The sequence below is a fragment of the Callorhinchus milii genome, unplaced genomic scaffold, assembly GCF_018977255.1.
Source record: "Callorhinchus milii isolate IMCB2004 unplaced genomic scaffold, IMCB_Cmil_1.0 Scaffold4, whole genome shotgun sequence".
NCBI lineage: Eukaryota > Metazoa > Chordata > Chondrichthyes > Chimaeriformes > Callorhinchidae > Callorhinchus > Callorhinchus milii.
Window position 1 is genome coordinate 10,876,305 of NW_024704745.1, and position 26,972 is coordinate 10,903,276.

A 26,972-nucleotide genomic window follows, 5' to 3' on the forward strand; every position below is an offset into this window, starting at 1 on the left:
CACAACAGTTATTCTTTTCAAGACAAAAAAATACAAAAGATTTTCCAAGTTACAATAAAATTACATTGCCTTTTTGGTTAATAGTGTAACTTACTCAAAATTCTATAAAACCATAGATAAAAAATTATATTTACCACAGAGGTAGTTATCGTTAGCAATCATATATAGGTCACAGTCTGGATTGGGGCTCCATAGATGTCACAGTATTTTAAAAAAAGGTTCAGTGCAAATGAATATCAAACAACATTCAATAATCTCTTGATAGTGCAACTACTTGCATTATTTTTGGTGTTTAACAAGGTCCCGATCAAGTTAGATGGATGTTTTTTTAGAAGTTTCTCAGAAAATTCTAATAAGGCTTTTGAGCTCTTCTCTAAATGAGATGGTTTGACACTGCATCATTTCCCCCAAGAAAAGGAAATCATTTGACTACATTGTCTTGAAATACAGATCAAAATAAATTAAAAGAAGATCTGCATGAGGACAGCAACTAGCAAAGATGCACGGAAATCTGTTTAGTATCTTCTAACTGTTCATGATAAGGAAAATAAGTCTTGTAAGTGTGGGCTTACTGTACCAAGGTTGTGACCAGGCAATTGATAAAAATATGACAAATAACATTCAAAAAGATCTGGACCAATCTGGACCAGGAGAGGCTAGAGAAGCTAGGTTTATTCTCCTTTGAGCAGAGAAGGTTAAGAGGAGACTTAATAGAAGTTTTCAAAATTAGGGTGAACAAGGAGAAACTATTCCCACTGGCGGTGGGTTGATAACCCGAGGGCACTGATTTAAAATAGTTGTTAAAAAAACAGAGGGGAGGTGAGGAGAATTTTTTTTTCACACAATGAGTTGTTCGGATCTGGAATGCATTGCCTGAAAGGTGGTGGAAGCCGATTCGATAACAACTTTTAAGAGAGAAATAGATAATTATTTGGGGAGGACAAGTTTGCAGGACTATGGGGAGAGCACGGGGGAGTGGGATTGAATTGGATAGCTCTTTTCAAAGAGCCGGCACTGACACGATTCATCGTATAGCCTCCTTCTGTGCTGTATAATTCTATGATTCTATATGGGCTAAGGAGTAGAAGAGGTTCTCAAATATCGGTTAAAAGTAAGGCACTGGAACAGTAAATATACACATATAATAAATAGTTATCCATTAGCAGAGGTGGGGAGTTTGGGTTAGACTGTTTATCATTCGCTGAGTGATTCCAGCCAATGTGAAGCTGTTATCAACAAACAAATTGGATTATAAATTAAAAGCCTTCCCACCCCTCCTAAAGAGTTAACGAACAGTACAATAACATGACTGTCACTAAATAAGTGCCACAGTTACCCTACTACAACAACAACAATTTGGATTTATATAGCTTCCTCCACGCCAGACGGAGTCTCAGAGCGCTTCACAGTAATCGATCCTGGGGCCGAGGCAGGGGGAGGAGGAGGGGGAGGAAAGTGACCAAAGGCGTGGTCGAAAAGAAAGGTCTTCAGCAGAGACCTGAAAATGGGAAGGGAGGGAGCGAGACGAAGGGAGTGAGGAAGGCAGTTCCAGAGCCTTGGGGCATAGTGGCTGAAGGCACGGCTGCCGAGCATGGAGCGGAGGACTCGGGGGACGAGGAGGAGGCCAGACCTAGTGGAACAAAGGCAATGGATACTGTTGTGAGAAGAGGAGATCAGAGAGGTAGGGGGCTGCAGAGGAGTGGAGGGATTTGAAGACAAGGGTGAGGATCTTAAAGTCGATCCTCTCTGGGATAGGCAGCCAGTGCAGTCTGGCAAGAACAGGAATAATCGGGGAGTGGAGTTTGGTGCGGGTAAGAATGCAGGTGGCAGAGTTTTGTATGACCTGGATTTTATGGATGGTAGTGGAGGGGAGACCGGCAAGGAAGGCATTTGAATAGTCCAGCTGAGGGGTGACAAAGGCATGGACTAGGGATTCAGCAGCTTTCGGAAAGAGGTATTGGCGGAGACGGGCGATGCGTTGGAGGTGGAAGAAGGCGGTGCTGGTGAGGGACTGGATGTGGGGGAGGAAGGATAATTGGGGGTTGAACCTGACGCCTAGGTTGCGTACGGGTTCAGAGAGTTTTAGGGGGAGGTCGGGTAGGTGGAGGAGGTGAGAACCATGAGATTTTAGATGTTGACAAGAGCCAAAGAAAAAAAATAGGGAAAAAAATAGTGGCCACAGTAAAAGCACTTGGACTGGACTTAATGCATCCTTAGTTCAGCACCCTGATCAGCATTAGTCTAAAATGGGTGAAACTGTTGGAATCTGGACAACATATCAGGTCACATTGTAGAAATTACAGCATCCTTTGACATAATGTAATTAGATCTTGAAGCACTTTGTTTTGGGTGCAGTGGCATTTTTTCATGATGTTGTAAACCACCCAAAACAAGTAAACAGCCATTAAGCAGAAATTCTATTGCTACACAACTACATCCTAGCATCTAACCTAATTCGGGCTGTACGTATTACATTGGGTACAGCCTGAGTTAGGGTAAGCAATGTTAGGGTTAAACAGCATTGTAGCAGAAACAGTCCATGTTGGGAAGACAGATGTTAAGTATATTTATACCATAACATTTCTGGTAGTTTGCTATAGAAAAACTTCATCAACTATGTTGACCATTTTTCAACCCCATTGTTTTCAGTCGGATTTTCTTTCGAATTTTGAAGCACAATAACAGAGTACAGCTAGAGTTCACCCAATGCTTTGGTTTGAAGTCAAATTTCCCTTGGTTCAGCAAGTGATCGTTCTCACAAAGTCATCTGTCAAGAGATAAACAAATAAGCACAAACAATTTCAAATCATGTTTATTCTTTTACAAACATCACCGTCTGAACAAAAGGAAAATTTTGTAGCACATCATTGAATGTTCTGGGATTAGAATTTGTTCGTCAAGACTGGTACCTTTTGGTGAAATCTTCACTTTCTGGTCACAGTGTTAGTATACTATTCAATCACGAAAGACAACACAATTAAGATGAATTCTGTCATCCTGTGGTCACATATGTTCAATTTATACCAGAAGTTCTGTCTCTGGTGGAGGGGAGGGAGCAAGGGGAAAGGTGGGAGTGGGAGGGAGGGGAGGGGAGGGAGAGGTGACTGTAGGAGCAGTCAATAAGGTCAATATTTAGCCAGAACGGAAAGAAAGATAAGAGAGGGGGTGATGGAAAGGTAGAGGGAGGCAGTTCCAGAGGTTAGCAGCATGGTTGTTAAAGGCACAGTCACCAACGGCGGTGTGGAGGGGTTGGGGGGGATGCACAGAAAGCCCAAGTTAGCTGAGTGAAGGTGGGAGGATAAAGGGGGGGTTATAGGAGAAAGTCTCAGAGCTTGGGAGGTATTAGGGCATGAAGGGATTTCTGTAACACGGCGGTTGTCACGCTTGCCAATAGTGGGGCAGGCGAGGCAAGGTGTCGGACCTGGGTTGAATTTTCGGGCAGAGCAAAACCTGAGGCAAGTTTCCTTATTCCTCATGCCTCTGTTTACCTAGCAGTATTTATAAACCTAGTTGTTAGTCGATTGATGGATTGCTCTCTGGGGGTATTAATCGCTCAAAAAATAATAATGTCACTCAATCCACGACTGTTTCTGGGACACTGCTGTGCCATGTTTCACCCACAAAATACACAGTCAATCCATTTTACAATATATTCTGGGAAGCGCTTTGAGACATCGTGTTAGAAAATAAAATCAGCCATAATCCGTTTGCAACCAGATATCTGACTGTTTTATTATTATTTGTTCGTTATTGCCCATTATCCCGATGGGTCAGACCAAAGGCAGGTACAATCAACAGATCTTATAACAGAACAATACCACTGTAGATATCTCGAGTTCAACACTGTGTCTTACAATAATAATAATAATAATAATAATAATAATCCTTGCATTTGATATAGCGCTTTTCACGTCGGGAGGACGTCCCAAAGCGCTTCACAGAACACACTGTAAAGTGAATTGACTGTATATTTGTGGGCGAACACGGCAGTCAATTGCGCACAGCAATGTCCCACAAACAGTCATAGATTAAAAATGACCAATTTATTATTGTTTTTGGTTTTGGAGGGATTATTATTAGGCGTGTGGAGTAAGGAAACTTGCCCAAGGTTTCGCCCGGCCTGGAATTGAACTCAGGTCTCTCGCTTGCAAAGTGAGTGCTCTAACCACTGAGCTACAGGACTCCCTGAGGCAACCTGAGGCAGGACTTGTGTGTCTTTACAGCACACAAGCTTGATTCTTTATGCTTTCAGTCTTCTTGCTTACAGCTTTCAATCTTCTATCTATATCCTCAGTCTTAGTATTTTTAGCTCTCAGTCTTCCATCTCCCGTACCCTTGTCTCCGCAGCCCGGGATGACCCCATCTCCCATACTCTTGTCTCCGCGACCCGGGACGGCCCCATCTCCCGTACCCTTGTCTCCGCGACCTGGGATGGCCCCATCTCCCGTACTCTTTCTCCGCAGCCCGGGATGGCCCCATCTCCCATACCCTTGTCTCCGCAGCGCAGGACGGCCCCATCTCCCGTACCCTTGTCTCCGCGACCCAGGATAGCCCCATCTCCCGTACCCTTGTCTCCGCGACCCGGGCCGCCCACGTACACAAAGTTATCGGATGTTCGTCCAATCATGGTGTGGACATTAGATCACCTGGTCGAAATCATGCTGGGTTCACGTGAACCCTCATGGGATGTACGTGCCTCAGCACACACACACATTGTCCTTAATTGTCTAAGATAGAGGATTGATCAGTTTAGGACTGTATCTGGTTCTCATCATTTTGTGGTGTGGGATCATTAGTACATTCCTTTTAAGTGACTGGTTATTTCTTATCAGTATCCCGGGATGATACCAAGGTCCTCTAGTTTAAGCAACTTGCTCATCAGTTGCTATTCTTGAAGGTTGCCTTCTGTCACTTGGCAGGCCCTGTCAGAATCTAGCGACTTATTGCTAAGTCGAGATCCTGTGTCGACCGGTACCTTGGACCACTATCTCTGTGGGCGTGTTGTCATTTACTGATAAGAGGTGACCCCCTGCCCTTTTCCAAAGCTGTCCTGTTATTCTTTCAAAAACAGAGAAAACCAGATGTGTCCTATCCCATGACTGTCAGCCCAGTTGCCCCCCACACTTAACTTAAAAGTTAACTCGTTCACAACATCTATTATGATTCTAACATTATACAAAAAGTGTAAATTCTAACGATCGCAACAATATGATAAAGTGCAAGGATTATTATATTATAAGGGATTTATGGGTGACTGTGAGGACCTTGAAGTTGATCCCTTAGGAGCCAGGGAGCTAGTGGAATTTGTTGCAGGTGAGGATATAAGCTCAGTTTTGAATCAGCTGGAGCCTAAGGAAGGTGGAACTTGGGAGACCGGTGAGGAGTGCGTTTGATAACTCCAGTCATGAGGTACCAAAGGCATTAATAATAATAATAATAATATTTGCATTTGTTATAGCGTATAATCTGCGCGATGTCTCAAATTGGGTCACAGAATATACTGTAAAGTGAATTGACTGTGTATTTTGTGGGCGAAACATGGCAGCCAATTGCTCACAGCAGTGTCTCAAAAACAGCTGTGGATTGAAGTGACCAATTTATTATTTTTTTTGAAGGAATCATTGCCCCCGGAAAAGAGATCTGCCAATCGACTAACAATCGGGTTCCTACTTACTGCTAGGTAAACAGAGGCGTGTGGAGTAAAGAAACTTGCCCAACGTTTCGCCTGCCGGGAATCAAAGCCAGGTCTTTCGCTTGCGAGGCGAGTTTCTAACCACTGACCTACAAGACTCCACATTAATAAGGAAAGGAACTGAAATGCTCTTTTTCTCTCACTTGCAAGAAGACTAAATCGACGCCTTGCCTGCCCGCTCCACTATTAGCAGGCACTCTGCCCCCGCCCCCTTGAACTCCATCCTGCAGTCCCTCTGCCTTGCCGCCTCCCTTGTCTCCTTCAAGATTCATCTCAAGATCCTTCTCTTCAACCGTGCTTTTGATCTCCCTGCTTGCCCCGCCTGCCCTCCACCCTCCCTGATCCTGACCCCCAGCTCGGGTCCGAAACTCTGTCTGTCCACCGCCTTGGGACGTCCTCCCGACGTGAAAGGTGCTATATAAATGTAATTTTGTTGCTGTTGCTCACTCACTGTGATCTTACTTTCTCAATATAACAATATCTAAACCACAGTTTTGACGCTTCATTTACGAAAAGGAAACGAGGTTGCAAAATAGATTTCTGGAAACATTTGAAACAGAAAAAGGCTCTCATCATATACAACAGCAGCCGTAGGTAGGCTTGTAGATACTTACCATAAACCGTAACGTCATTGAAACGATTGCATTCCTTCAGGTCCTGGCATGTTTTGTGTGCAAGGGAACACATGATTTCATTGCAGCTGGGATCTGTACAAACTAAGAAAAGTAAAAAGTTAATTGGGCCGTGAAGGGTGTTATACAAATGTAATTTTGTTGTTGTTGTTGAAAATTAGTTCACTCCCCTGAAGTTAAATTTCTTGTAACTGGCTATGCTACCCTGAGACCAAAGTGGATCAAGTTTGAATCACCTGCTTTCCTTGGGTGTCTTATGTCAATTATATTTTTATAAGGAACTGGAATGAATGCATGTCTTGTAATGATTTACCTTTGTCCAAGTTCAATATAAATTGAAATGTTTTGTATGCCATGAATGTGGATCAATACTGTGCACAGGTAGTTGCCACATTCGCCTACAAATTACACAGTCCCTACATGATGCAGTATATCCTGTGAAGCGGTTTGAGATGTCCTCCTGATGTGAAAGGCACTATATCAAACACAAGGATAATGATTCTTAATAGCTTTGGTACCTGAACTGAGATAATTGTCACATCACACACTACATTTTCCTTTCCCCTCAGCCTCATTTGTGTTCAAACAAAAATTGAAACCCAGGGATCACAAACAGAAGAAGGTTAAAATAAAGTATTTTTTTTTAACTTTTTTCTATTTGTGATCCCTGAGTTTCAAGTCCTTTTTTTTAAATGCAAGGATTATTTTGGATCTCGAGAGACTGATGAACACGTACATTGGAACTTTCCAAAATAAAATAAAAATCAGAAACTTAATTCTTACCATCAGTGGCCAGGTAGTCGACAGCAAAGCCACTGGTGTAAGTTTCATTAGAGTGAAAGCGTATTTGCAAACTGGAGCTCTTACTGTACAGGAAAAATTGCTTGTGCTCGCTGAATCTGCAAACAAATAAAAAAAATGCCACCATTAACTCAATCATGGCTTACCGATCAGCATTATTATTTCTACTTTTGTTACCAATTTAGTGGCAGTCTGCCTCAGTTGGTAGCCCTCTCACCTCTCAGTCAGATTGTGGGTTCAAGCCCCATATTGGGATTTTAGGCTCAAAGCCTGTGCTGATATTCCACTGATGCTGCATTCGTGGAGGTACCATGGCTGTTTGTGTGCCTACACAATAACTACACTCTACAGTAGGTCCTGTGAAGTGCTTTGAGACTTTGATGATGTAATAAGGCGCTATATCAAACCCAAGGATTATTATTATTATTGTGAAAAGAAATTGCTGGAATTAAATTCAGCTTAATAAAACTTATTTTAAAATAATGAAAGGTGTAAGTATGTGGGAAACCTTTACATTAAAATGCTGATTTTACTTGTTCCTGTGTTTAGCAATAACTCAAAACATTAAATATGAATCATTTAGGCTATTCTCGTTTTGCTTGAATAAAACTCCACATGCAAATCAGGTTTATATACCTATGGCTGGCCAGGATGCCTACAAGTTAAACGTTTGTACCAGAAACAGTGCTTGAGTGGGAAGCGGAGGCAATTCTATACATACTAAGACTAGAATGTAGAACCTGGTCATCATTTATAGTTAATAGTTCTAAACTATTACAACTATACACTTGCTCTCATGAAATGATTCTTGGACTGTTCACCCAATACTGGTCCATGACTAGTCCATGACGAAAATGTTAGGCAAAGTTTTGAAAGCAGCATTGAACGTATCTTATTTAGGTAGTTGACACGAAACCATTTTATTTCTATTTTCTAGTAAAATGCTTCAAAGTAATTCTAATAATAAGTGTTTTTTTCAATTAAAAGATACTGCTGAAATGCTAGCTATTGGCATTTTCCACCTGCAGGATCAACCAATTATTAGCAGCTCTATGCAAAGGGTTATTTTTTAAAATAATAATCTAGAATGTAATATTTTACCAGGTAATATACACCTGTCTGTGTGTTAAGGTCTACCATCTTTGCCTGCCCAAGCGTAATGTGGTACAAATTACTATGCAGCAAAAAAGGCTACATAGCTGCTGATCACCAGTCAGTCATTGCCATTGGTAACAAATTGTAAGCAGATGAAAAAAACGATAGAGTGATAGAGCTGTATATTGTGCTCACCTTCGACCGTCAACCTCTATATGGTTTGATGCGAATGAAGCTCCAGCTTCTGCCAGGTCTTTGAAGAATACAACAATGCTAAAATGATCTGGAACCTACAAAATTGCGAAAATATAATTAGTCAGAGCTTTACTCCGTCAAGACTCTCTCTATTCCAATAACTAACAGTAAATTGATTAGCTGACTTAAACATATGCTAACCCATTGTTAAGATCAGTTTCAACCCCATTCTTAAGATTGATGGGTCTAAGATAACATCCTGCAAAGTTTCGGTGCAGAGTTGAAAAATAACATGCGAGTGAGGAAAGAAACTTGTTTACTTGTCTATTCATGCATGTGTTTCTGAGATTCAAGTGCAAGCCTGTAAGGGGGTGACTACTAGGTACTGTGAATAGGCCAGATCATTTCTGATGTGAGCACTGATGTGGGCTAGAAAAAACAAGGTCAATTTCCCGATGGCATGCCACCTTGATCCTTCAGAGCAAGCACAAAATATACAGTCAATTCACTTTACAGTATACTCTGTGAAACGCTTTGAGGCATCTTAATAACGTGACAAAGCGCTGTAACAAATGCAAGGATTATTATTATTATTATTATTATACAAGAAAGATTTTTCCTCTCATTTAGAGTTGCACAGGGCAATTTTAGGACAGCCAAAAGGAAGTTTTACTTTACTCAATGGGTGGAACAGATTGTCAAGAAGGATGTTTGAAGCCAGGACACTGGACTCGTTTAAAAACTATTTGATGAGGTGATGGGAACACAGTAGGGTGGGTGTTCTGGAAGAATAAGATCAGATACGCAGAAGGTATTTGCATGCTGTGTCGTTATTAGTTACCTTCAAAGTCCCCGTACAGCTGATTTCTACTGACTGAGAGTCAAGCGCTCTGGAACGCTACCCCGCGTGAAAGACACTATGTAAATGCAAGTTGTTGTTCTTATTAGTTACCTTCAATGTCCACGTACAGTTGATTTCTGCTGAATTAAAGTTAGGGTAACTGGGCGATACAAAACTCCCATTTATTCCGCTAAGGATACCACCACATTCTGTAAAAGAAAGGAAATTGAAACGTAATAATTTTTTTTAATATGTCTGTCTGATGTTGCTTTGAGAACTTTTATGAAATAAATTGCCCTGACTAATTGTGTTTAAATTAATGAATTCTAAATATAAAGCTGCCTCGAACCCCCAAATAAAATAACCAAGATTAAAATAACCAAGTTTATCCAAGATACAACAAGATAAATCCTTTTTATAAATAGATCCTTACCTGTCATTGGAACTTGTGAAAATGTAATTGAATATTGTGGAAGATCACATTCCCTTGTAGGGGTAATGGTCATTAAGAACACAGTCTCGGAAGCAATGACCTCACTAATATGGGGTACACCAACCTGCCTAAACCTATAGAAAAAAGGACATTAATTTATTAATAATAATCCTTCATTTGATACAGTGCCAACAATGTCAAAAAATGTAGCAGCATAATAGCACAAAGAAAATCTCATAAACCATGTTTCGATTTCATTTTGGCCAGGATAATGGGAGAAACATTTCAAGTAGTAACATGGGATCTTTAACATTGACCTCAAAAGGCAGACACGACCTCAGTTTAATCTTTCATCAATGTATTGGAGCATCAACGAAGGCTGTGAGTTCAAAGTTTCAACTTGGAGTTTGAACCCACAACCTTCTGACTGAGAGGCAAGAGTGACTGACTCGGCCAGGCTGATTATCACAAATTATTTGTTACTTCCAGACAAAATATGAGCAGTCCAAACTGCTTTTGGCAACTCACTATACACTTCTTCCTAAATCATCTCATCTCTGTTTTTTTGTTAAAATAGCATCGATCAGGATGTTTAAAGAAGAGATAAGTAATGACATTAAGAAGGGGTAAAATACACAGTGACTACACTATACATGAAATCCTGGGAAGTGCTTTGAGATGTCCTCCCGACGTAAAAGACGCTATATTAACACAAGGATTCTTTATTTTATCCATCTCTCCCTGGTTAGACTCCAGCAGTTGATCCAACCACACTCTGGGCTCTCCCCAAGCCTTGGCACTCGCCAACCTGCACCCAATACTCTCCGGAACGAGGCAAGCAGGATGCATCCCTCCAGGGAGAGAGAGTGTGCATTCTATTCCGACAATCCTTCTCTGGGATTTCCATGTCTACGTGGGATGCACGGAACTCTCAGCTGGGCTTGGAGACTCCCAAGCACGGCGATGGGTTTCCGCATGTGTCAGACACTCGGCTGACCCCCAAAAAATGGGGAGTCAGTGCAGCCGGCTGTGGATGCGAAAGGAGGTGAGGAGTAGGTCTGGAGGGGGCGAAGGAAAAAAAACCCTACACCCCCACCCCAACACTCCTCTCTCTTTCCCCCCCCCTCACTTGGCTCGGGCAAGCAGGTAGGTCACAAGATAGTCACATTGGGTTAGTGATGAATTGATGAGGCAAAGTCAAGGTCATAATGGGATGAGCATTGTGATACGAGGGTGAGCCGTGGGGTGAGGAGGAGATATGGTGCCCGTCTCCTCTCACTCACTCACTCGACTGAGCTGCTTACGCTAAGAGAGAGCTATCCTGGGTTCCTGAGATTTCCATAGACTCGAGATGGAGTTGAGAAGTTTTGTGACTAATGAGTTTAGCAAAGGAAAAGGTTAGAGCTTTTTTAGTATTAATAATTATTATTATTATTTATCTGAAGGCGTTATTACCTCCGGAAAGCAATCCGCCAATCGACAAACAACCAGGTTCCTACTTATCGCTAGGTAAACAGAGGCGTGAGTGTGGCGTTAGGAAACTTGCCTAAGGTTTCGCCCTGTCCCACCCGGGAATCAAACCCAAGTCCACTCACTTGTGAGACGAGTGCTCTCACCACTACACTAAGGGACTTGAGACGTGCCTTGAAAGAGGCAAGGGAGGGGGTGAGGTGAAGGGACTGTGCGATGGAGTTTCAGAGGGTGGGGGGCAGAAAGACTAAATGCCCGATCACCGATGATGGGGTGGGCCGGGCGGGGGATTTGGAGCAGGCTGCAGCCCGCTGAACGGAGGGAGCAGACACACACACGCTCTCTCTTGCTCACACTCATTCTCACACATTCTCTCTCACACACACTCTCACACACACACTCACGCACACTCTCTCACACGCACACTCTCACACACGCACACTCTCGCACACTCTCACACACGCACTCTCACACACGCACTCTCTCACACACACACTCTCACATTCTCTCACATGCACACTCTCACACACACTCTCTCACACACCCTTTCTTTTTCTCACATACTCTTTCTCTTACTCTCTCTCACACACACCATCTTTCTCACACACGCTCTCTCCCGCGCTCTCACACAGTCTCTCTAACACTTTCTCTCTCACACTCTCTCACTCACACTCTCTCCCTCTCTCACACTCTCTCCCACTCTTTCTCTGGCAGAATACACGGCTGTGGGGACAATGACAAACACGTCACAGAAACACAAGAACTTTGTGGGGGAGCCAATGAAAGAGAAATCAGTGAAGGAATTGCCGGGGATTGGCATTGTGCTGGGAGGGAGACTCGAGGAGAAAGGTTTCCTGAAGGTAAGTCACTTACCCTGGGGAGGGAGAGAGGAGAGGCGGTGGGGGAAGAGAGGGAGTGGGAGGGAGGGGGAGAGGGAGGGGGTGGAATAATAATAATCCTTTCATTTGATAAAGCAGCTTATCACGTCTTTGAGACGTCTCAAAGCCCTTCACGGGATAATAATAATAATAATCCTTGCATTTGATATAGCGCTTTTCATGTCGGGAGGACGTCCCAAAGCGCTTCACAGAATATACTGTAAAGTGAATTGACTTGTATTTTTATGGGCAAAATTCTCTCTCGCTCTGTCTCTCTCACACTCTTTCTCTCACTCCCGCTCTCATAGACTCTCGCTTTCTCAGACATGCTCTTTCTCTCTCTCATTCTTGAACACATTCTTACACTTGCTCTCTCACTCTCACTTTCTCTCACTCACACACATTCTCGCTCTGTCTCACACACTTTCTCACACACACTCTCTGTCTCTCGCACACAATCTATCTCTCCCTCACCCACACACACTTTTCCTCTGACACACACTCTCTCACTGCCTTTCACTCTCACTCTACTGTCTCTCACACTCTTGCTCTCTCACTCTTTCTGTCTCTCTCTCACACACACTCTCTCACTCTTGCTCTCTCACTCACATTCTCACATACACACACTCTCTCACATTCCCTCTTTCTCTCTCTTGCAGGCAAAGGACGTGCTGGGCCAATTCTTGCTCCTCAAGCAAGACCGTGAGAGCTTTAAGAATTGGCTGCGTCAGACCTGCTATGCAGGGAACAAGCAGTCAGAGGATTGTTACCGCTGTCTACGAGAGTGGTGTGACTCCTTCATATAGTCTGGTCCGGCCTGACCTCTCCACTAGCCTCTATCACCCACCGTCCGCTCCCTCCACCCGCTTCTCCCCCACCCACGCAAGAAACAAGGGCCCCTTCCACTCAGACTTCCCTATTTTCTCACCTCTTTGTGACAGATTTTACACTGATGTAAGCAGATTTTTATTAAACATTCATGAGGGGGAATAACAACGGTGGCTTTCGCTCGCTCACTTGGTCGCTTGCTATATCTCCCCACTCCCACTCTCTACTCTCCCCCCACCCTTGATTGTTATGGGGTGAGGGAGAGGGAGAAGGGGGAAAAGAAAAATTGGCTGTTTGTCTTGTGTTTCATATACAGCGCCTTTCCTCAATGTTAATTATAATAATAATTGCGTTTGATCAAGTGCCTTATCACATCATTGAGACGTCTTAAAACACTTGACAGAACATACTGCAAAGCGTAATGACTGTATATTTTGTGGCCGAAACACGGCAGCTAAATGCGCACAGCAGTGTCCCACAAACAGTGATAGATTGAGTGACCTCATTATTATTATTATTTTATTTTGAAGGGAATATTATCCCGGAAAGCGATCCGCCAATTGACTAACAAGCGTTTTCCTACTTACTGCTAGGTAAACAGAGGCGTGTGGGTGGAGTAAGGAAACCTGCCCGGGAATCGAACCCAGGTCCTCTCGCTTATGAGGCGAGTGCTCTAACCACTACGCTAAAGGACTCCACTGTAGATGAGCTGCTGGTTGCAAGATTAAATTTCAGTTTCAATCAGTAAATCCACATAATCTACTTGGGCAATCACTGGATCTTTATCAGGCCAAGCACTGGATCATGGAGTGATTGCTCCCTGCTGTCTACCAATGTCATCCTACTTCCCTGAACTATCTATCCATCCAGCTCCACTTCCTGGAGCTACAGTATCTAGTCATCCTTTCCTCGTGAGCTATCTACCATTTCCATTCTGCTCTTCAAGAGCAATTTCTCAGTGCCATGTTACTCCCCGTCCCAAAGCCATCTACCATCACAGTCCGGCTCTCTTGAACTATATATCAAGTATTACTGAAATCTCCTGACCTATCTCCCAGTGCTATTCTATTCCCCCAAGCAACCTTCAATTGCCTCCCTATTGCCATGAGCCATCAAATGCTCTTCTGAACTACCAGATGTGTTACTTCCTTGAACTATCTTTTATTACAGAACTGTTCCCTGAGCTTTCTAGCAGCGCATGCTTGCTCCCCTGATCTGTTTATCAGTACAGTCCTACTCCATTGAATTATGGATCTGTGCTTTCTTATTCCCTGGCCTGAAGCCATTATCAGTGTCATGACCCTACCAATTCTGAGCTATTTACTAGTTTGAGGCTGCTGGCCCAGAGCTATGTGCTCTCCAGCTATATGAGCTGAGTTGCACAACCTCACCCACAGAAGTTAAACTTATGCTCAGAGATCATGACTCAACACTGACTGAGGCCAAAAGAGTTCAGAGATCACAATAGTTCCCGCAAGCTGAAGGAGGAAGTGTGACAGCATTGGGGAGAGAGGGTAGTAATATATGAATAAAATATCAGCAAAACATAAACGAAACTAAAAGAAAACTTCCACAAACTTAGGGGTAAAAATTAGGTTATGTGATATGCTAATTAACATTGGTGTTGTTTATTCCCGCAGCTAATTATTACACCAGTGGAAAAGACAGCCGATCATTCGATAACTAGATACATGGCCTGGACTGGAGATGTGAATTGTCAAACAAAAATGGATTCACACACAGGTTAAATACTGTAAACTGGAAATAAAACCACAATGTATACGTAATATTTTGACATTTGGCTACTTTCCCCTGAATGACACGTACTTACTAACGTCTCTTTTCGAATCTGGGAACCAACCATAATACGTTGTCACGTCCATGCCACAAGCTTCGCTTCTCACTGAAAGGATGGCCTTGATGGAGTGACCACTGTGCCCTTGTACCCGCCAATAGTGACTGGTATTTGTACCACAGTTATCTAATTTCAATGAAGAAAAATTCTGCTCTGCTTCGTTGTTCAGTACTGGGACATAAAATGCACAATGACCTAAAGGGCACATGAACAAAACACATTTAGATTGTTGAGCTCACATATACGTATGCCACACATCTTTTCTAATTGGAGAGGGTCCATCCAGAATGCATTATTTTCTAGGTCACTTTGAGATCGCAAGTAGCAACTCTATTTTAAATCGGTCATATTTTGATTTGTTTTTCTCTCTCCTCACCCCCCTCCCCCACCATTGCAACAACAATAACTTGCATTTATATAGAGCTTCAGGGTGTCTCCCTGCCCACCGACGTGAAAGGCGCTATATAAATGTAAATTTGTATTGAATTGTATTGGACTGTATTTTATACAGTCCTTCATGCGGAGAAGGGTCTCGGAGCACTCATTGAACTCACAGCCCATGTAGATAAAAACTCATGAGCTCTGAGGTCTCTCTTAAACCCCTTAAAATTCAGCTGCCAAAGTTATCTAGATCTAATTCTTAGCATACAAAAAGCTTGGGTTCTGAGGCAATTCTGCAAAGCCGCTTTGCGAAATCCTCCTGATGTGAAAGGTTCCACCTGAATGTAGAATTGTTGTTGAGGTTATGTTCTTAGATGGTAAATATAGTCATAAGTTGCCAGAGTTCAATCACATATATTGTCAGGCTTCTTAATGAAAAGGGTAAGGAAAAGATAGTGTTTGGCAAACTCTCTTTTATTGGGTAGGATTACGATCTGTGAAAGTCACCCGATTTTCATCATGATCATCGGGTAGGGGGGTGGGCGTGGGGGGGGGGCAAGGGCTCTAATATGTATTGATCTCTCTTAGATATTAATTTCTGCTTTCAATCCTGTACAATGCTGGATTCTAATTTTGTGTTTTTTCTGGGCTATATTAGTTATAAATAAGTACTTTGACCCTGTGGCTTGCAAACAAAATACAGGCTCCTCAACAACTACAACAAATTTACATTTGTGTAGTGCCTTTTATGTCGGGATTGGAGAGATGCTTAGCTGAGACATCACAATCTAACCAAAAGTCCCATTCTATCCGCCCACACATGTTTAATGCAAGAAAGCTGATGCACCCAGACTCCACAAAGGTATGATCTAATTCTTAACATACTAAAAGCCCTCGTCCATATTTCCTGCACTGGTGCATATTCAGTTTGATTTACAATACAATTTACATTTAGACAGCTTCTTTCACGCACACTGAACCTCCAATCCATATACAAAGCTCTTGGTTAAAGTCTAGCTTAAAACAATCGTACAATCCCATCTCAGGTGTTATTCTTCCCTTTATGTTTGTAATCACTCACTCAAAATAATAGCAACGTGCCAAAGCTCAGTAAATTAATCCAGCAAGGGCAGAATACACACTCCATAGCTATCCTTCTTTCAGTAAATATTCGAACCGTATCACGTCAGCCTGGTGACTCAGTCAGTAGCTGAGTCAGAGGGCTGTGAGTTCAAGCCCCACATCAGGGCTTGGAACTCATATAGCCTAAGGTAAACCGACACTCCAAAGCAGTGCTGAGAGTTTGCTGCATTGTGTTACACCAAAGCCCTGATACACCAAAGCCCTATCTGGGTGGACGTTAAACATCCCATGGAACAATTTGAAAAGAGAAAGGAGTTTCTCCCGGTATCCTGGTCAACAATCCACCAAATAAAATTGTTCATTCACTTCAAGACTGTTTGGGACATTGATTTGCACAGGTTGGCTGCCAAGCTCACTCTTTGCAGTGCATCTGGTGTAACACTTTGAGATATCTTTCCGATTCAAAAGGTGTTGTTTCAAAAGCCAAGATTACTTATTATCTGTGTTGCGATTTGCTAATGTCAACAGAGCTAAGCTACTTACCGCTCTTTAAGCTTTCAACATATCTTTGATCAGCAACTGCAAAAAGACGAAAACAGTTCGTATTGAGTTAACAGCACTTTGCAAAACCAAACCAGCGTATGGTTTCCACTCCTTCCTGTATTTGTGGGTGACTTTTTCTTCATTTCGAACCATTTCTTGACCAAGAAAAAGCCCCACAAAGTGTCTGACTAAACATCAGAAAGCAATTGTTGGCCCCAAGATGACCTTTGCTGGCTTTCAGGATCACATATTTTTTTAATGATGTTTAAAATCAAATTTAGTGGTAAATTCCGCCATTAAATTCCATAAATCCAGAAGTTTCTAACAGTGCAGGGTCTTGCAGCTAACCTCGTTATGTCCACCTTGGTTACAGCTTATTCAAAGAAAGCTGAACTGTGTTTTCTGCTGCAGAACCTCACCACCACTCAAAACATACCACATTAAGAAGCCTAATAACCTTACCCCAAACAGGATATGCCTTGTGGCTGGGTAACAGGCTGTTCATTTTTTAGGAAACCGTATTTTTTTGTTTCGAACAAGGCTCAAACGAGACTCTAAGCTATTAATTCAACTTTAAATGATTTTAACACTCAGTGCACTCTCAGTGGGCTCAGCACATTTTGCAATCTCGTTCATACAGGTAACAAAAATAAAAGGATGTGAAAAATGTTGACATCACACTTATTCAAAGAAACTAGTCTTTTAAGCTCATTGTGATTCACAGCTGTTTATGATCTTACTCCAGAGAATGACTCCAAGCCACAGACTGGAATTTCCCTGCTAACAAGTCCACAATCGTCTTCAACTAGAATGGTTTCAATTTTGAAGGGGATTGTTGATCTAGTTTTTTTCTTCTGACTTGGTCTAACTTTCGCAGACTGTCAATAAAAGGCTTACCGTCCAGCGTGAGAGAATGTGGCTCGATCACCAAAGCTTGATGCTGTGCCACTCCATCACTGGAGAGATGCTGCCTCAGCACGTTAATCAGCACCTCTGGACTAAGTGTGTATTTAATCAGAAAGTCAGGTTCTTTCGGTAATGCGAACTGCAACCAGTAGTACACAATAACGCTGCCATTGCTGTAAATAAAACACCCATCATCAGAATGACCATTACGGAATTCTACATGAACCAACAAATTGTCAATGACTCATATTGATAACGTATTGACCATTGTGCCAGAAATAACAGCCAGAAAATTGACATGTTTAATGTATACTTTTCAATTGTAATCCTACAAGGGCTCTGAGACGTTATCCTGTTGATTTTCCAACTTCTTACTAATGTCGTGGATGATAGTGAGGATTCACTCTGTAAGGAATTCCAGGCACATGTTTAAATTCATGTCACCTGCAGCACCAACACACGAAGACTGGTGTTTAAAATATTACTTCTCAGCCAAAGTAATCTTGATGGCCAAAAGGTTCTACGTACATCAGATGGGCAAATGGGGGTCTTCATCTGAAGCAATCTTGTGATCTTGTTCTGTCTTACGTCATAAATCACTGTGTCTATCCATATGGAACAAATGGAAATACATTAAGGGGATTGGGAGACGGAGAGGGCTGTGTGAGGGGTGCTACATAAATGCAAGTTATTGATTTTGTAAAGTATAGCTGAAAATCCATCCGTCTGTTTAAACAGTAAACCGTCAACTGATCAGAAGCCTACGATTCACATGCCGCGCCCTGTAAAGTATTCAGGAGCTTGGCAACAGTTTTGTTAAACAAACAGACTGGATATCTTCGATCATTATCAGCACAAGGACTTTGCTCTGACACTTTGTTGGCTCCAGTAGCATGTACCTGCAGTTAGACCAATGTACGACAAAAGTTCAGGTAGTTTTCTATTTTACATTCCGACAGCATCAGTATGTAAAAAAATGGATTTGACACTTACTCATCTCAAAGAATCATCCCAACAGATAATAATAATAATAATCCTTGCATTTGATACAGCGCCTGATCATGTCATGGAGATGTCTCAAAGCGTTTCACAGGATACACTGTAAAGCGATACGACTACATGTATTTTGTGGGTGAACGAGGAAGCCAATTTGCACACAATAATGTCAAATACACAATATAAAATTGTAAAATTTTAACATAAATCGCTCTAATTTATTTGGTGTAAAGAGACGTTAATTGTAAAGTAAAACCATACTTGTATAATGATATAGAAAACTCTTTCTAAAGTAATTTCAATGCCACATTTGTAGTCAATAATTTGTAAACATTATGACCAATATGTCTTCAATAACTACACATAGATGCCGGATATAAAGAGAAAGAAACTTTAGTTTTGTCTAGAAAATATACAGTCACTACAAAGATGTGATTAGGCGTTATATCAAATGCAAGGATTATTACATTCAATCACCAAACCATAGTCTAGACAAACTTATTTTCCCTGGCACGCATCTTCCTGTCATGAGGACAATGTTAGTCTCAGCAAGTTTTACATGCAAGGCAACAGCAGTTTGTTCTGGTCGACAATTCTTGAAGAATCGTAAGAGCAAATACATCTGCTGACCTGTAGCCGTATTTATTACTGAAAATGCTAACTCTGCAAAAGAGGGAAGCTCAGGAGAAGTAGTTGAAAAAAATCAAACGCATATTTAAGTCTGTAATACACATAGAACAACATAAAATCTTTACAGCCTCTGTTCAGCCCAACTAGTCGATGCTGATGTTTGTACTGCACACGAGTCGCCACTCCTCCTACTCTGCTCACTCATACCAGCGGGTGTGTGGCGGGGCCGGGTTGGGGGGGGTTGGGCGGGGGTGAGAATCGTCTAATCTCTAGTCCTGTATAGAAGAGGACAGGGTTGAATGATGAAGAGGTGGGGATGAATAGCTGAGGGTTTTGCTGATTCACTTTGGGTAACAGGCAGTATCTTCCCCCCCACCCACCCCCACCTCCCGAGAGAGAGAGAGAGTGGATTGGATGACGTTTAGGGTTGTTTCTTGCAGTTTGTGAGAGAGATGTGCCTGGTGAGCCAAATGTCTATCCTCCAGTGTTTTGTTATCTTCTTATTCAGTTTACAAACCTTTCTTCTATTACCCGCTAACTGGTTTTGCTTTTTGTGTACTTTTGTATTATATTTCTTCAAAGTCTTTCTCTTAGTTTCATTCATTTATAATTGAAACCAGCAAATCTCATTTCTATACTGGTACCTTTGTATTATTTTCACCTCTTTCGGGGAACACTACTCCTCCCTTGGGATTTCCCATCTCATATTTCCACACTCTCTGACTTAGACATTACTATTTTTACAACACAGCACACAGAACAATAAGCTGTTGCTCTATTTACAGTGGCCGCTGCTCAGTGTACCTCCACCCCCTTTTGTGCATAGGTGAAATCAAACCATGTGTATGACAAACATGCCGCAACTTGCATTGTTCATATTAATAGGAATTTTTCCTGGTGTCCTGGCCAGCAAAACTCCAAGGAAAAATGTTGACCTTTTACCTGTGGCATTTTGTGGTTGATTGGTTTCAAAATGAAAGCATTATTATTATTATTATTTTATTACTAATGATAATCCTTACATGTGGTATCGCACCTTTCATGTGGGGAGAAAGCCTCAAAGTGCTTCACAGGATCTGCTGTAAATTGCTGTGACTAGATATTGTAAGCAAATGCGGCAGCCAATTTACTTAGGTTTCAACTGTTCTGCGTTAAAAATATTTTCAGAACTTGTGGTGAGTACAGAACAGCTGTTGTTTAGATTGAAAACCTGTTCCTTTTTATTTGAATACCTAAATGAGTTGAGATTGAGTAAAATAGTGATTGAAAAATCCCCTCTTTCAAAAAGAACTGAAAACCAAGCTGAGAATTCCATTTTCAGTTCTTTTTGAAGAAAGGACTGACTGAACTTCCTTTATTTAAAAGCACAACCTCTTTAAAAGCTCATTGCAAGTCCCCCAGATGACTGAGACAGGAGCAAATCATAGGAGTGGCACTAACAGCCTAGGAAGGTATCAAGTTAAATCCTTACTCACTGTTGAGAAAATGGATCCCATAAGATTGACTTGGATGAAGAAGATGCTTCTGCCCATTTGATCTCAAACTTACAGAATACCCACACAACCATCCTCAAACCACAGGATCAAGGTGTTTCTTAAAATGAGTTCACCAGCCTGGCTTTAACCACGCTGCTCGGTAACCTGTTCCAGTTGTTAGTTACGCTCTGGGAAAGGAATTATTTGAGTTCAGTTCCAATTTAGAAGCGAACATCCTACAGTTCTTAAATAGATCTGTCTTTGTAATGCAGGATTTGCCACAATTTGCATGATATTACATTTTAAGACGAAGCTGTTTTCCAGGCTAAAACCAGGTGGAATTCTGGGCCTCTATTGCTTCACTGAAACACAAGCTGACAGCGCTCAGAGAGCTTGCAGTGACATACCTTACTGGTAAACACATTAAATAAAACACAATAAAGCGTTTATACAAAGGATATAATTTTTCAGTCAACATCAAGCACATTCTTGTATGAACATACCTGAATGAAAATATGTTACTGTCAACAAAATAATATCCCAGAGCTGGAGAGCTTCCGTAAAGGTCCAACAGCTGAGAAAATAAAACAATAGATTTTTTTTAATGAAGCAAAGTTAATGGAAGCAAGGTTTAAAACATAATACATGACAAGGGGTTGATTTATAATAATAATAAGCCTTGCTTATGAGATAGCAACTTATCATTTCAAAGTGCCTCACAGGATTTTACTGTGAGATGGAGTGACTGTCTATTTTGTAAGTTAACTCAGCAGTCAGTTTTGCACAAAATGGTGCAGTTTTTTATTTGGGGGTTGCTGGTCAGGACACCCGGAGAAACTCCCTTCTCTTTTCGAATAGTGCCATGGGATCTTTAATGTTCACCTGAACAGGTAGACAGAGCCTCGGTTTAACGTTTCATCCGAAAAACAGCACCTCCAACAATGCAAGACTCTCCCAGCAGTGCATTGGTGTGTCAGTCTAGACCGTGAGTTCGAAATCAAGTTGCGGGGCTTGAACCCACAACCTTCTGACTCAGAGTTGTAGTTGTATTGCCCCCACCCTCTGGAACTCCATCTCGCAGTCTCTCTGCCTCGATCCCTCCCTTGCCTCCTTCAAGCCCCATCTCAAGACCCTCCTCTCCGACTGTGCTTTCGACCAAGATGAGAATTCCATCCATCCCAACTACACGTGGAAATTCCAGAAATAGATTCTTCCTGGAGGGACTCATCCTGCTTACCTAATCCCGTAAAGTATTAGGTGCAGGTTGGCAAGAGCCAACGCCTGAGGACTCTAGAGTGTGCGTTGAAATACTGCTGGAGTCTAACCAACTAAAACCACAGAGCTTTCGACAACAACAATTTGCATTTCCTTCCAAGTCCTACCGACGAGCCAGGCTGGTTATACTGTTGCCAGCAGTGCCCTGTATGGAAGCACACTAAATTGGGCTTCCCCTGGACTACAATTTAGATATCTGTGTCCCAAAACATTCTCGACAAGAAGCTTGAACAGATGAAGACTGAGCCACCAAATGGTCAAAATTCTGACAAATTAGGCATTTCGATTACCAAGCCCTTCAGGTAGATAGATGAGGAAAGGATTAGAGGCTTTTGGTAGATTTATTTTAATGTTTGAATAAGTAACTAACTATACTAAGGAAATCAATATAGTAGCTTACTATATCAAGGGATATGACACTTCTAGGGCACTGCTAGTAAATTTAGCATCCCCACTTGAATGGGGTGTAGTCCTGTAACTCAGTGATTAGAGCACTCACCTTACAAGTGAGAGACCTGGGTTTGATTCCTGGCAGGGTGAAACCTTGGGCAAGTTTTCTTACTCCACACGCCTAATAATAATCCCTCCACAAAAAACACCAATAATAAATTGGTCATTTTCAATCCACGACTGTTTGTGGGACATTGCTGTGCCCAATTGGCTGCCGCGTTCGCCCACAAATATACAGTCAATTCACTTTACAGTGTGTTCTGTGAAGCGCTTTGGGACGTCCTCCCGACGTGAAAAGCGCTATATCAAATGCAAGGATTATTATTATTATTACAAATATACAGTCAATTCACTTTACAGTCTATTCTGTGAAGCACTTTGAGACGTCTAGAAGACGTGAAAAGCGCTATATCAAATGCAAGGATTATTATTATTATTAAATGCAAATTGTTGTTGTTATTCAGTAGAAAGGATGCATATGCTAAGCGCTCTGAGATATTAAGGGCCTGGAGGTACTACCCTGTGTAAAGGACACTATATAAATCCAAGTTGTTGTTTTTGTATACACATAAATGTGTACAAGCTTTGCTACATTAGTAGCTTCTAAATGATCAAACATGAAATATATTTTCATCACTTGTTACCATTTTTTTCAGTTCTGATGACAGGGATGAGAATGTTTCGGTTTGAGGCATCATTAATTCAGGTGTAAATGAAAGACTGGATATTGTCATCGTTCCAGTATAATACCGAGCTGTTCCGTAAACCTTAAGTTTTGGATCAACAAAGTCGTCATCACGTGAACTGGCCCCTTGAAAACAGAAAGAAAGCATATTATGAAATCTAAGTGCATATTTGCTCGTGTTAACAATAACAATAATAATAATATAATAATAATCCTTACATTTGGTATATCGTTAACAAACAAAGCTTACCCAGTGTACAACTAGATCAAAGCCACACAATGAAATTACAACAGTGTAATTCATTGCAAAGCATCTGCTATTTATGCATAATCAAGTTGTAAAATACAGTATCAATAGCAAGCAGTGATAGTAAAGGATATACAAATATGACATGGCCTCGTGTAAATTGCATGATACTGACTTGCTTTTGTAACAATTGCCTTCCTTTACAAAATGCAGCAAACAATACAATTGTTAAGCTAACAGTCTTTTAAACACAACAGAAATTTATAAAGGATTTTACTTGGATGCAGAGAGCTCCCTGAATATCAATATCACTAAAGTCACCTACAGAATTTTAAATCTTAAGGGATTTCACTTACTTATCCCGGCAAATACGATGAAGATAAAAGTGAGTAAAAATGCAGCAACAAACACTGCAATTAACATCCACATCTTAAACCGGCAGAAGATATCCCTGTTGCAAAAATCTTTATCACAGATATATGCACAGGACGAGTTATTATTCTGTCGATGTCTACTTTCTTGACTCTGTGGAAAAAGCAAAGAGCCAAGGTGATGAATTAATTTGGACAGTGTGCCCCAAGTTTAAATTCCTGGGCTTAGAGTGTATTTTTGCTTTTCTGCCTCAGCCTTTATAGATGATGTGAAAAGTTCACTTTACAGACCTGCTGTGAAGGCAGTGTTGTGGCTTTCTACTAAGGGGAATGGTATAAAACAGGATCTGGAGTCTGCTAACTTTGCACTTACTGGAATGAGCTTTAGAAGGTTTGATGCCATTTAACCATCTGAGAAATTGATGCCTACAAAATACAAAGTCATTACACTTCACAATATATCCTATGAAGTGCTTTGAGATGTCCTCCCGATGTGAAAGGGGCTAAATCAAATGTTTAAGGATTATTATTATTATTATTATTACCTGAAACCTGAGTAACCAAGGGGCGATCAAAAGAATCCTTTTAGTATTTAAGAGAGATATGCTTCCCTTATTAACAACAACAACAAGATTACACTTGTATAGCGCCTTTCATGTCGGGAGGACGTCCCAAGGCGCTGGACAGTGTACAGCATTTCAGACCCAAGCTGGGGTTAACATGTGAACAAGCGATCGGTTCGAGGCTGAACCAAGGTTGGGCATTTTGCAGGCTCCAGCTGCAAAACCATTTACTGCTTCACTTCAATGGACACTTCAAAGTTATCCCACAGACTCCAGTCAGGAAATTGGTCTAAGGTTTCGCCCTGTCAGGGAATCGCTGCTCTGTGGTTTAGCTAGCAGTTTACCTAGCAGTAAGTAGGAACACGGTTGTTAGTTGATTGGCGGATCAATTTTCGGGGGTAATAATCTCTCCAACAAAATACACACAAAAAATGGTCACTCAATCCACGATTGTTTGAGGGACGATGCTGTGCACAATTGGCTGCTGTGTTTTGCCCACAAATACATCGTCAATTCACTTTACAATATATTCTGTAAAACTCTCAAAAACCAGATAATAATAACTTGCATTTATACAGCGCCCTTCATGCGAGATTGTGTCCCGGGGGTAAGTACTATAACAAATGCAAGGGTTATTATTATTATATTATTAGAATACCCTGCGGTTCAACTATTGTGCGAGGATCAGGAGAGAGAATGCGGTCAAAAATAGAGGAAGCAACATCAGAACATGCAGGGGCAGCCTATTGAGAGGTATGCTTATACTGACTATAATTCAGGAATGGGAATCATGAAAGTGATAGGTCCTCACTGCAATCGAAGGTACAAGTTACTACAAGTTAAAATAGAACTACTCTTTGTGTTATTAATACTGTCTTTACTTTGCCTACATTTGGGGTTGGGTGGCAGGAAACAACATTTGGTCACATTGTGGTGAACAGGATTACACACTCATCTCACGATGGACAATAAATATTGGGGACAGTATTTGCCCACATCAAGAGAAATTTTTTAAAAAAGTAGTTGCATAAAAGAATGAGTTTATGTAGAAGTTGTGGTTGTGTGAAAGTTACATTGAGTGCGTTAAGGACTCCATGCGATTCCACGTGATGTGCAATTTTATGTTTAAAAAACCTGGGTGCTTGTGCTTTGGGACGCAGGGTAAACTCACATTACAATAAATGCTTTTACCCTGAGAGAGATGAAGCTTAGGATTTTACCAAAGGTTTAAAACATCAGCTCTCAGTGTATAGGAACCAGAATATCAAGTTATATAGTTTTCAAAGCATATCATTCCCAATTTACCTTGGTAGAAAAGATGAGATAATGATCATAATAATAAGAATAGTAATAATAATCCTTGCATTTGGTCCTACTGCCTTCCACGTTGGAAGGACATTTCAAAGGGCTTCACGGGGTTTACTGTGTATTTTGTAGGTGACCGCCTTCCTATTTCTTTCCTTATAAACTGTTCCTAAGACCGACAGAAGTGTGCTCTACCACAAAGATCCTTGCAGGGCTTCGGCTGGTCAGGCTCCAAACAAAAGTGAAAAATTGCAAAAACGGAATTTAGAAACGATCCTACATTCCTCTTTCTCCCACTGCTGGGCTGAATTCAAACTCAGCAATACAGTCCATTGCAGGAAGAAATAACAACAACAACAAGATTATATTTGTATAGTGCCTTTCACGTCGGGAGGACGTCCCAAATACACTCGACTCCTGATAACTCATCACCTCTCATCACGTGGAGTCCTGTAGAGGTTTTGCCTCGCAAGCGAAAAGACCCGGTTTCGCTTTCCAGGCAGGGTGACACCTTACGTAAGTTTCCATACTCCACGCGCCTCTATTTATCTAGCAGGAAGTAGGAATCCACTTGTTTGTCGACTGTATCACTTTCCGAGGGTAATAATAATAATAATAATCCTTGCATTTGATATAGCGCTTTTCACGTCGGGAGGACGTCCCAAATCCCTCCCCCCAAAAATATGGTCACCCAATCCACGACTGGGACACTGCTGTGCACAATTAACTGCCGCATTGCATCCACGGAATATTCTGTAAAACACTTTGAGGTGTCTCAATATTGTGAAAAGGCGCTGTATCACATGTGAGGATTATTAGTACTATTACCTCAAGGGAAAGAGGCTCAGTGACCAGGTATCCAGAGTGGAGATTTAGGCATGTGTAATAAATACATAAATAAATGTATTATTTATACATTTAAATACAAACTACAAATGCAGCCAGGATATTGACAACGTGAGGACTTAAGTGTTTAGTGACAAATTAAGCCAGGGTCAAGGTATCAAGAGTTTACCCTCTTGCAACAGCATTTAAATAGCTTCCACCATGCAAGGATAGCGTCCTGGAGCACTGCGATGTTATTATGGTGTGGATATGAATTAACATGGGAGAAAGTTAAATGTTTTTTTTTCTCAAAGAAAAACGTACATTGCTGTTCCAGCCCTGTGAACTTCCTATAACTTTAGTGGGTTTTTGTTTCACAAGAAAGGGTGGGGGTATGAAAGCAAATGCAAAACCACATTCCCACATTGCTTGAGAATCTACAGTATTTCATGGAGGGTGTGTGTGTGTGTGAGAGTTTGTGTATGAGAGAGAGAGAGAGAGGGAGAGTGCTAGAGAG

At 41.5% G+C, this 26,972-nt stretch overlaps 1 long non-coding RNA gene across 1 annotated transcript; it reads right to left on the reverse strand.

Annotated features, from left to right (window-relative positions):
- Window positions 1-2,626: 2,626 nt before the first annotated feature.
- On the reverse strand, window positions 2,627-7,133 carry LOC103180200. The gene is made up of 3 exons (XR_006085027.1): window positions 7,108-7,133; window positions 6,307-6,408; window positions 2,627-2,767 (listed from the first exon to the last, which is right to left on the reverse strand). It is a non-coding gene; the product is annotated as an uncharacterized LOC103180200 (long non-coding RNA).
- Between the last annotated feature and the right edge of the window lie 19,839 nt (window positions 7,134-26,972).